Source organism: Primulina huaijiensis, chromosome 9, assembly GCF_012295235.1.
Source record: "Primulina huaijiensis isolate GDHJ02 chromosome 9, ASM1229523v2, whole genome shotgun sequence".
In the NCBI taxonomy this organism is placed as follows: domain Eukaryota; kingdom Viridiplantae; phylum Streptophyta; class Magnoliopsida; order Lamiales; family Gesneriaceae; genus Primulina; species Primulina huaijiensis.
In genome coordinates this window covers 7,324,629-7,335,206 of record NC_133314.1, presented here as the reverse complement: position 1 = coordinate 7,335,206, position 10,578 = coordinate 7,324,629, and the positions used below count along the sequence as shown (strand labels likewise).

General features: G+C 30.8%; 1 pseudogene; it reads left to right on the top strand.

Moving 5' to 3' along the window:
• The first annotated feature begins 1,105 nt into the window (after positions 1-1,105).
• Positions 1,106-8,513, top strand: LOC140983845 (uncharacterized; annotated as a pseudogene).
• The last annotated feature ends 2,065 nt before the right edge of the window (positions 8,514-10,578 follow it).

The following is a 10,578-nucleotide window of genomic DNA, read 5'->3' as shown; positions in this document are numbered from 1 at the left end:
AATGTATTGAGATATCCCTCATTCTATGAACAAACCTTTGAGTTCATAATATTTCTCTCTATATTTTTCCTTTATTTCTTCATTTAAATACAATTAGCATGTTAATTTCATATTCAAAGTTTTACACTTTGAATAATGAATGGCTAACTTTCTAAAGTTGAGATGATAAGGTGAAACTCTTGGCATGATAATAAGGTTATTAAAAGGTAAGAATCTATGTTTTATATTATTTAATCATTATTTATTGTTTATGTTATATTTATTTCTTTAAGCATTTTTATACCCTACTTATAAGTGGGAGTTTTGATTTATTGTTGCTATATGTTACACTAAATTCTTGGAACCATTTAAATGTTTGTTTGGTTTTACCAACCATTTAAAGTGGGAACCTTGATTTACTATATATAAATATATCATAATATTAATTTCTTGGTACCATTTAAATGTTAGTTTGGTTTTACCAACCATTTAAAGTGGGAACCTTGATTTAGTGTTTACAAATATATATAGCACAATAAATACTTGACCACATTTATAAGTTTTGGTATATATTATATACTTATAAGATAATAATTTATAACATAATATAAATATGATTATTTAATATATTGGAACCATTTTATTAAGTGGATTTCAATATTGTTCGTTAATGTTAACTTTATTAAAATACCAAGAGTGGATCCTTTAATCTCAACTACTTAAATTAAAATTTGAACAATTAAAATTTACCCATTAAAGATTCAAACAATTAAAATTAAAAAGAAACAAAAACAAAAACAAAACAAAAAGACATTGTAGTGGACTTGTAATTACCTTAGCTTCCCTGTGGATACGATATCGGACTCACCGAATTATACTACTTGTGGACAACCTGCTCTTGGGAGTGCAACAATCAAAGTGACAACAAGTTTTTGGCGCCGTTGCCGGGGAAGTATAATTTAATTTCAAGTCTATTTAATTTTGTTTATAGTTTATTTTTCTTTATTTGAATTTTTATTGCTTTTGTGTGTTTTTATTCTTTTGCATTTGCATTTGCATGAGCATTATTTGGTCACGTACACTTAGTGGTCGACTCATTCGAAATAACCCTTTATTTTCACAAAACATGGCGGAAGAACCCATCCAAGAAAATGAAGATGAAATTCAATCTCAACATGATCATGATAGACGAAGAACACTTAGAGATCACATGAATCCTACACGTACTAGTGCACCTTCATGTCTAGTTTTTCCCCCCGATGCATCTCATTTCAATTTTAAGCCTGGTATTATCCAACTTTTACCCAATTTTCATGGCTTAGATTCTGAAAATCCATACATGCATTTACGAGAGTTTGAAGAAGTGTGCAACACATATAATGATCTAAATTGTAGCATGAACACCATTCGACTTAAGCTTTTTCCTTTTTCTTTAAAAGATAAAGCTAAAACTTGGCTACAAAATCTTAGATCGGGATCCATTCGAACTTGGGATGAATTGCAACAACAATTTTTGAAAAAGTTTTTTCCATCTCATAGAACAAATTCTTTCAAAAGGCAAATCATCACTTTCACTCAAAAACAAGGAGAAACTTTTTATCAGTGTTGGGATAGATATAAAGAATTGCTTAATCTTTGTCCACATCATGGTTTTGAAATTTGGAGAGTTGTTTCTCAATTTTATGAAGGCTTAACACCTAAAGATAGGCAAATGGTTGAATTTATGTGTAATGGAACATTTGAAGATAAAGATCCAAACGAGGCAATTGAGTATCTCGATTCATTAGCTAAAAATGCTCAAAATTGGGACACTATAGGTACAATTGAACAATCAAACAAGATTCAATCTCCCACATCTGGTGGAGGTATGTATACCCTCAAAGATGAACATGATCTGCAAGCTAGATTTACCTCTTTGGCAAGAAAAGTTGAAACACTTGAATTGAAAAAGAACGGTCAATTAAAATCTATTCAAGAAATTGCGTGTCACATCTGTGATACAAGTGATCATTCTAAGATTGTCCCACTTTGCCCTCTTTTAAAGAATGTCTCCATGAACAAGCCAATGTTTTGAACAATTTCAAAAGGACAAATTTTGAACCATTTTCTCAAAATTACAATCCAGGTTGGCGAAATCATCCAAATTTTAATTGGAGCAATGATAATGCTGCACAATTTTCACAACCACATTTCCAAAATCAACAAAATTTTCAAAATTATGCACCTTATGTTCCTCCACCTAAAAGGAATTTGGAAGATATATTGAATTCTTTCATTGCAAAGCAAGAGTCTATCAATACTCAAACTGCTCAAACCATGACAGATTTGAAAGATACTCTTGCTAAATTTGCATCTGCACTTAATGTTCATGAAAAAGGTAAATTTCCTTCACAACCTCTGCCTAATCCCAAGGATCATCATTCACAAACTGGAACTTCTGGAACTCAACCGATGGATCAGGTAAAATCTGTTATTACCCTTCGAAGTGGTAAGGTTGTGGAAAAATCCATTCTTGAACCTTGTGAAGATGATGATAAATCAACTCCAAAGGGTAAGGAAGTGGAACCCATAACTTGCGAAGAGGAGGTTCAACAGACAGTGTCACCACCATTCCCTCATGCATTGAAAAATACAAAAAAATCAAATTTGAATTCTGATATATATGATATTTTTAAACAAGTAAAAGTTAATATTCCTTTATTAGATGCAATAAAACAGGTACCATCATATGCCAAATTTTTGAAAGACTTGTGCACTGTGAAAAGAAAATTGAATGTGAAAAAGAAAGCATTTTTAGCCGAACAAGTAAGTGCAATCATTCAAAATAATAATGCTTTGAAATACAAAGACCCTGGTTGTCCTACTATTTCTTGTATTATTGGAGAACGAAAGATTAAAAAAGCCTTGCTTGACCTTGGAGCTAGTGTGAATTTACTTCCATATTCAGTTTATCAAGAACTCAATCTAGGCGAGTTAAAACCTACTTCGGTAACACTTTTACTTGCTGATAGATCTGTTAAAGTGCCAAGAGGTATGGTAGAAGACGTGTTGGTCCAAGTTGATAACTTTGTATATCCTGTCGATTTCATAGTTTTAGATACACAACCTATCGAAGCTTGTAATGCAATTCCTGTAATTTTAGGTCGTCCATTTTTAGCAACTTCTAATGCTCTTATAAATTGCAGGAATGGAATAATGAAGTTGTCATTTGGTAACATGACCTTGGAGCTTAATGTGTTTAATCTTTGTAAGCAACCACATGACAAAGGAGATGAAAGTGAAGATGAAAATCTTATTGAAACTCTTGTGGAAGAAAACATTCAAGAAGGGAGTACTCGTGATCAATTAGATATTTGTTCAATTGAAACTGTTAAAGAAAATATTGAAATTGATCTTGATGATTTTATCAGGTATCACTCGTTACCAGGATCAGAGAAAGAATTTGATGCAAAATATGAGAACAAAGACGAACCACCCATATTGGAGTTAAAACCCTTGCCAGAAGAATTGAAGTATGCATTTCTTGGAGAAGATGAAACATATCCGGTGGTAATTTCTTCCAAACTAGCAAGTGATGAAGAAGGTAAATTAGTTGATATGCTTAAAAGACATAAAAATGCAATTGGTTGGACACTAAAAGATCTCAAGGGCATTAATCCACTAATTTGCACTCACAAAATTCACTTAGAAGAAAATGCAAAAACATCTCAACAACCACAAAGGAGATTAAATCCACACATGAAAGATGTTGTGAAAACTGAAGTTCTCAAACTACTTGATGTTGGGATTATCTACCCTATTTCTGATAGTAAGTGGGTAAGCCCAACACAAGTAGTTCCGAAAAAATCTGGCATCACAGTGATAAAAAATGAAAAAGGTGAATTGTTAACAAGTCGAGTCCCATCTAGTTGGCGGATGTGTATTGATTATAGAAAATTAAATGACGCCACTAGAAAAGATCATTTTCCATTACCATTTTTGGATCAAATTTTAGAAAGAGTAGCAGGTCATCCATACTACTGTTTTCTTGATGGATATTCAGGTTATTATCAAATTCCCATTGCACTCGAAGATCAAGATAAAACTACATTCACATGTCCTTTTGGAACATTTGCATTTAGAAGGATGCCATTTGGATTATGCAATGCCCCAGCAACATTTCAAAGATGTATGCTAAGCATTTTTTGCGACATGGTTGAAAATTGTTTGGAAATTTTCATGGATGATTTAACTGTCTTTGGGAATACATTTGATAATTGTCTTGAAAATTTGGAAAAAGTTTTAAAAAGATGCGAGGAAAAAGGTCTTATTTTAAATTGGGAAAAATGTCATTACATGATTACTTCTGGAATTGTTTTGGGACATGTCGTGTCATCTCATGGAATTGAAGTTGATAAAGCAAAAGTTGATGTCATTGCCAATTTACCCCCTCCAAAAACCATTAAAGAAATTCGCTCATTTTTGGGACATGCTGGATTTTATAGGAGGTTTATAAAGGACTTTAGTTTAATCTCTAAACCCATTTGTAACCTCTTAACAAAAGACAGTGCATTTGAGTGGACTCAAGAATGTCAAAATGCTTTTGATAAAATCATTCGACATTTAACATCAGCTCCTATCATGCAACCTCCTGATTGGTCTTTACCATTTGAAATCATGTGCGATGCGAGTGATTATGCAGTCGGTGCAGTATTGGGTCAAAGAAGAAACGGTAAGCCTTATGTGATATATTATGCAAGTAGAACTTTAAACAATGCTCAAATGAATTACTCCACAACTGAAAAAGAACTACTTGCTGTAATATTTGCATTAGATAAATTTCGTTCTTATTTGATTGGATCAACAACTATCGTGTTTACTGATCATTCTGCTATTAGATATTTGTTGACCAAACAGGATGCAAAGCCACGACTGATACGATGGATTTTGTTGCTCCAAGAATTTGACATTGTGATCAAAGATAAAAAAGGAACCGAGAATGTCGTAGCCGATCATTTATCGAGACTAGTAACAGGATCATCTTGTGAAATGACACCAATTAACGATAATTTTCCTGATGAACATCTATTTTCAGTTACTACTACACCTTGGTTTGCTAACATAGTAAATTTTCTTGTGACAGGAAAAATGCCACCGCAATGGAGTTCTCAAGATAAAAGAAAATTTTTGAATGAGGTAAAAAACTTTTATTGGGATGATCCGTATCTGTTCAAGTATTGTCCGGATCAAATTTTTCGACGTTGCATACCCGACAATGAGGTAAGTAGTGTCATTAAATTTTGTCATTCAGAAGCATGCGGAGGACATTTTTCTTCAAAGAAAACAGCTGCAAAAATCTTGCAGTGTGGATTTTATTGGCCCACTTTGTTTAAAGACACCCACGAAATCTGCAAGATCTGTGAAAATTGTCAAAAATTGGGTGCGATTTCAAAAAAAAACATGATGCCTTTGAATCCTATTATTGAAATTGAAATCTTTGATTGTTGGGGAATAGATTTTATGGGACCTTTTCCACCGTCGTTTGGATACTTGTATATTTTAGTTTCAGTTGATTATGTTTCCAAATGGATATAGGCAATTCCATGTCGAACAAATGATCATAAAATCGTCATCAAATTTTTAAAAGAAAATATTTTTAGTAGATTTGGAATTTCTCGAGCCATGATAAGTGATGGGGGAACTCACTTTGTTAATAAATCATTTGCTTCATTAATGAAAAATATATGGTATTACTCACAAAGTAACTACTCCTTGTCATCCTCAAACAAATGGAAAAGTTGAATTAGCTAATAGGGAGATAAATCAAATTTTAGAAAAAACTGTTAACTCAAATAGAAAAGATTGGTCTCTGCGACTTAATGATGAACTTTGGGCATATCGAACAGCTTTTAAAACATCATTGAATATGTCTCCCTATAGGTTGGTTTACGGAAAACATTGTCATTTGCCTGTGGAATTGGAACATAAAACTTATTGGGCGATCAAAACTTTTAATTCAAGCATGGATGATGCCAGCAAATTACGCAAATTGCAACTTAATGAACTTGATGAACTCAGAAATGGCGCGTATGAGAATTCGAAAAATTATAAAGCAAAAATCAAATCATTTCATGATAAAACAATTCTTAGAAAATCTTTTGAGATTGGTAAAAAAGTTTTGCTTTATAATTCGCGACTTCACATATTCCCAGGAAAATTACGATCAAGATGGACATGTCCATATGTTGTAAAACATGTGTATCCTTATGGAGCTGTGGACATTGAAAATCCTAAAAATGTTGATGCTTTTAAAGTAAATGGACAAAGGCTTAAACCATTTTTAGAAAATGAAATATTTAAAGAAGAGTTATTTCCCTTTCCGATCCTTGATTTTTTGTATTGCAATTAATTTTGTTTTTCTTTAATTTCAGGTTTCCTTAATCTTTTTATTTTCCCGGTTAAATTGCGGATAATGGTACTCCGTGACTCTCATAGTCGGTTTAATCAGTTTCCCATAATTGCAGATACAAAAATAAAAAAAATCATTTCTTTTCTTTTCAAAATGGATGAAATTCTCTCAAAAATTTGTAAATATTTTCCCTCTGTTTCTGAAAATGTTCTAAGAACAAATTTATGCAGGAAGGTGTGAAAGATTGAGATTGCTAATGCAAAAAATAATTCCAGAAGATATTCGTCTTGTAATAGAAGCTAAGGTCCGATTAGGAGGAGAAGTTCCACAATCATTGCTCATTCGGTATTTGCCTGGATTAGGAAAAAGCACTTATGCGAAAAAACGAAGAGCCAAAAGTTTAAAAGTTTGTCATAAGTGTGCAAGATGGACTTGTGACAAACGATGCAGATCTTTGGGATGTGTTTACAATAACAGAGAAGATAAAATTGATTTCATTAAGAATGGGCTGAGTAATGAGTCTTTAGATAACCTCTTATTGACTCTTGAGACGCATTCTAGTGGACATGTGCATATTGAACTTCTCCGTTTATGGAAACAATTCCAAGATTAGCGTCATAGTCTTGGGAATCCGACTAAAAAAGACCCTGTTTGTCAATTTATAAGAAAATTGGATGAGAATCATATCCTCGACTCATAGAAGGCGTTGAAGCCGTTTCTGGACGTAAAACCAGAGGAAAATTGTGAGCCACAATCACACTATTGTTTATATGCATGTGTGTTATTATTTTTTTTACTGTTTATTCTGTTTACAATTGTGATCCATAGTTTTGTTATGATAACATATAACCCCTTAAAATTTCTCATCTTTCTCTCTATTTTCGCAGACCAAAAAGAAAGTAAAAACATGGCTGGATCCTCTGCACAAACATTGAAAAATATTTGTGTATTTTGTGGGTCGGGTCCTGGAAAAAATGAAGTGTTTGTAGAAGCAGCAAATAATCTTGGAAAGATATTGGCTGAGAGAAAAATTCACTTAGTATATGGGGGAGGTAATATTGGGTTAATGGGATCTGTTTCAACATCTGCTCATCTTGGAGGTAGTCAGATTTTGAGTATTATTCCTACAGCTTTAGCTGAAGGAAATATTACAGGTGTTACGATTGGTGAGGAATTAAAAGTTTCTTCTATGTATGAAAGAATCACAAAAATGATTGAAAATTCTGATGCTTTTATCGCACTACCAGGTGGCTTTGGTACATTAGAAGAAATTTTTCACACTGTTTCTTGGGCACAACTTAATATCCATAATAAACCTGTGGGCTTGTTGAATATTAATAATTATTATGACAGTTTGTTGACATTTCTTGATAAAGCTGTGGAACAGAATTTCATTTCAGAAAATTCACGACGGATGCTCATCTGTGCTTCGACTGCCGACCAATTAATTGATGATTTGGAAGCTTTTGTTCATAAGCCTGATCCGATGATAACAAAGATCAATTGGTCGCAATCAAGCAATAAGAAAAGGAAGTTGGATCATTGATTCAAAAGTCGTGGATTGGTTTGCGTTTGTTTCAGTTTGTTATCTTCAATAAAATTCCAGGTGATATCTCTTTCATTATGTACTCTTTATTAATAGTTATTTTGACATTAGGGACAATGTCATATTCTGATTGGGGGGAGAACAAACTTATAAAAAAAATNGGATCATTGATTCAAAAGTCGTGGATTGGTTTGCGTTTGTTTCAGTTTGTTATCTTCAATAAAATTCCAGGTGATATCTCTTTCATTATGTACTCTTTATTACTAGTTATTTTGACATTAGGGACAATGTCATATTCTGATTAGGGGGTGAACAAACTTATAAAAATAAAAATAAAAAAAATATATAAAATATATATATTTAAAAAAATATATTATTTTAAAATAAAACCATGTTTATTGTTTGTATCTTAGTAATTTTGCAAAAATATAATACATTACATGTTTGAAAGGTTTAAATTAGAACATATATTAATTTATTTAAGGTTGTTTAAATTTTTATTTGAAAAAATGTCAATTTTAATATTCTGATCAATTTAATAATATGATTTATGAAATCTTTTTTTTAGTGATTAACCATTGTGATAAAATCAGGTATTAAAGTATATGACCCAAGATATTCCTTATAAGAGTGCCTAAAATTTTAAACTCACACATATTTTGTGAGTGAGTGGAGAGGACTGAGAAAACAGCTTTCGAGCCTTTATGCATCATGAGAGAGGCTATCTATTGTTTAGATCTTGAGTTATTATTTTGAAAAAAAAATGATATTTCCTGAAGAAAAAAAAAGAAAAAAAAACAAAACAAAAAGAAAGATGTTGAAGATCTATGTAATTTTTAAGTTATATGCTACGACTCATTTATCTCTCATAAACGAAAAAAAAAAGAAAGAGAGAAATTTATTGTACAAATTAAATAAATATGTGGTCAAGAAGCATAAAATTGGTCTGATTCCATGATGTAATGAAAAAAAAAAGATCCGGAAAAAATATATAACAAGAACAACTAGATTTTGAATCAATGGATTTTCTATCTTTTGATTAGTTTTGCTCGTTTGTCTGTCTGCATTCTGTAAACCATTTTTCTGAGCATGTATCTGTATTCCAACTCCATGAGAGAAATCATTGTCATAAATTGAAACATTTATTAACCTGTGAGGATATGGAGTTGAGACTCTTACTAGGAATTTCTGAAGGTCGTGTACATTTAACTACCTGAAATAAGCGTTGAATTGATCATCTCAAATTATTTCATAAATTATAATTATAATGATCATGATATAACTTTAACAGTTTTCAAATTTAATTTAAACACTTAGATAGTTTTGATTACATTTCTATTTAAATTAATCAATATGTTTTGTATTGCTATTAACGCTTAAATTGCTAGGGACTAGCAATAAGCTGGTTGGGAGGTGTGATAAACATAAAAATTGTACATTAATTAAATGTTTTATAATATAAATATATAGTTTTTGTTTTATTAAATGTTTAACTATTATATGTTTTATAATAAATTGTATAAAATATAAGTTGTTGTGTAATTACAATTTTTTACTATTTTTTACAGGTTTAATAAAACAAGAATAAACTTGGCCTTGCAAATGGGAATAAGATGATTCTTGGACCTGTAGAAAGTTGATTATAATATCTACAATATTGTTGACAAGCATGAGATAAAAATCCTCTCACAATTGGGATCAAATTAAGCAACAAATAAAGTTCTCAAAGGAGTGACAGTTTTACCATGCTCTAGTATTTTGACCATATCTCTCAAATTAGTTGGTCAAAAAGTAAAAAAAAAATACCACAACTAGACAACTCAAATATCCACAAGTTTCTTTTTATGTGAAGAAGCAAATTAGGAGAAGAAGATTTTCAAAAGTGATGTGTAATATAATATAATATCTTGGAACACCAATGAAGAAATATATAAAAAAAATAATATTTTATTTGTGGTTGTCTCCCCAAATTTGGCTATAAATAGGGGTGCATTGTAATGTATTGAGATATCCCTCATTCTATGAACAAACCTTTGAGTTCATAATATTTCTCTCTATATTTTTCCTTTATTTCTTCATTTAAATGCAATTAGCATGTTAATTTCATATTCAAAGTTTTACACTTTGAATAATGAATAGCTAACTTCCTAAAGTTGAGATGATAAGGTGAAACTCTTGGCATGATAATAAGGTTATTAAAAGGTAAGAATCTATGTTTTATATTATTTAATCATTATTTATTGTTTATGTTATATTTATTTCTTTAAGCATTTTTATATCCTACTTATAAGTGGGAGTTTTGATTTATTGTTGCTATATGTTACACTAAATTCTTGGAACCATTTAAATGTTAGTTTGGTTTTACCAACCATTTAAAGTGAGAACATTGATTTAGTGTTTACAAATATATATAACACAATAAATACTTGACCACATTTATAAGTTTTGGTATATATTATATACTTATAAGATAATAATTTATAACATAATTTAAATATGATTATTTAATATATTGGAACCATTTTATTAAGTGGATTCCAATATTGTTTAATGTTAACTTTATTAAAATACAAAGAGTGGATCCTTTAATCTCAACTACTTAAATTAAAATTGGAACAATTAAAATTTACCCATTAAAGATTCAAACAATTAAAATTAAAAAGAA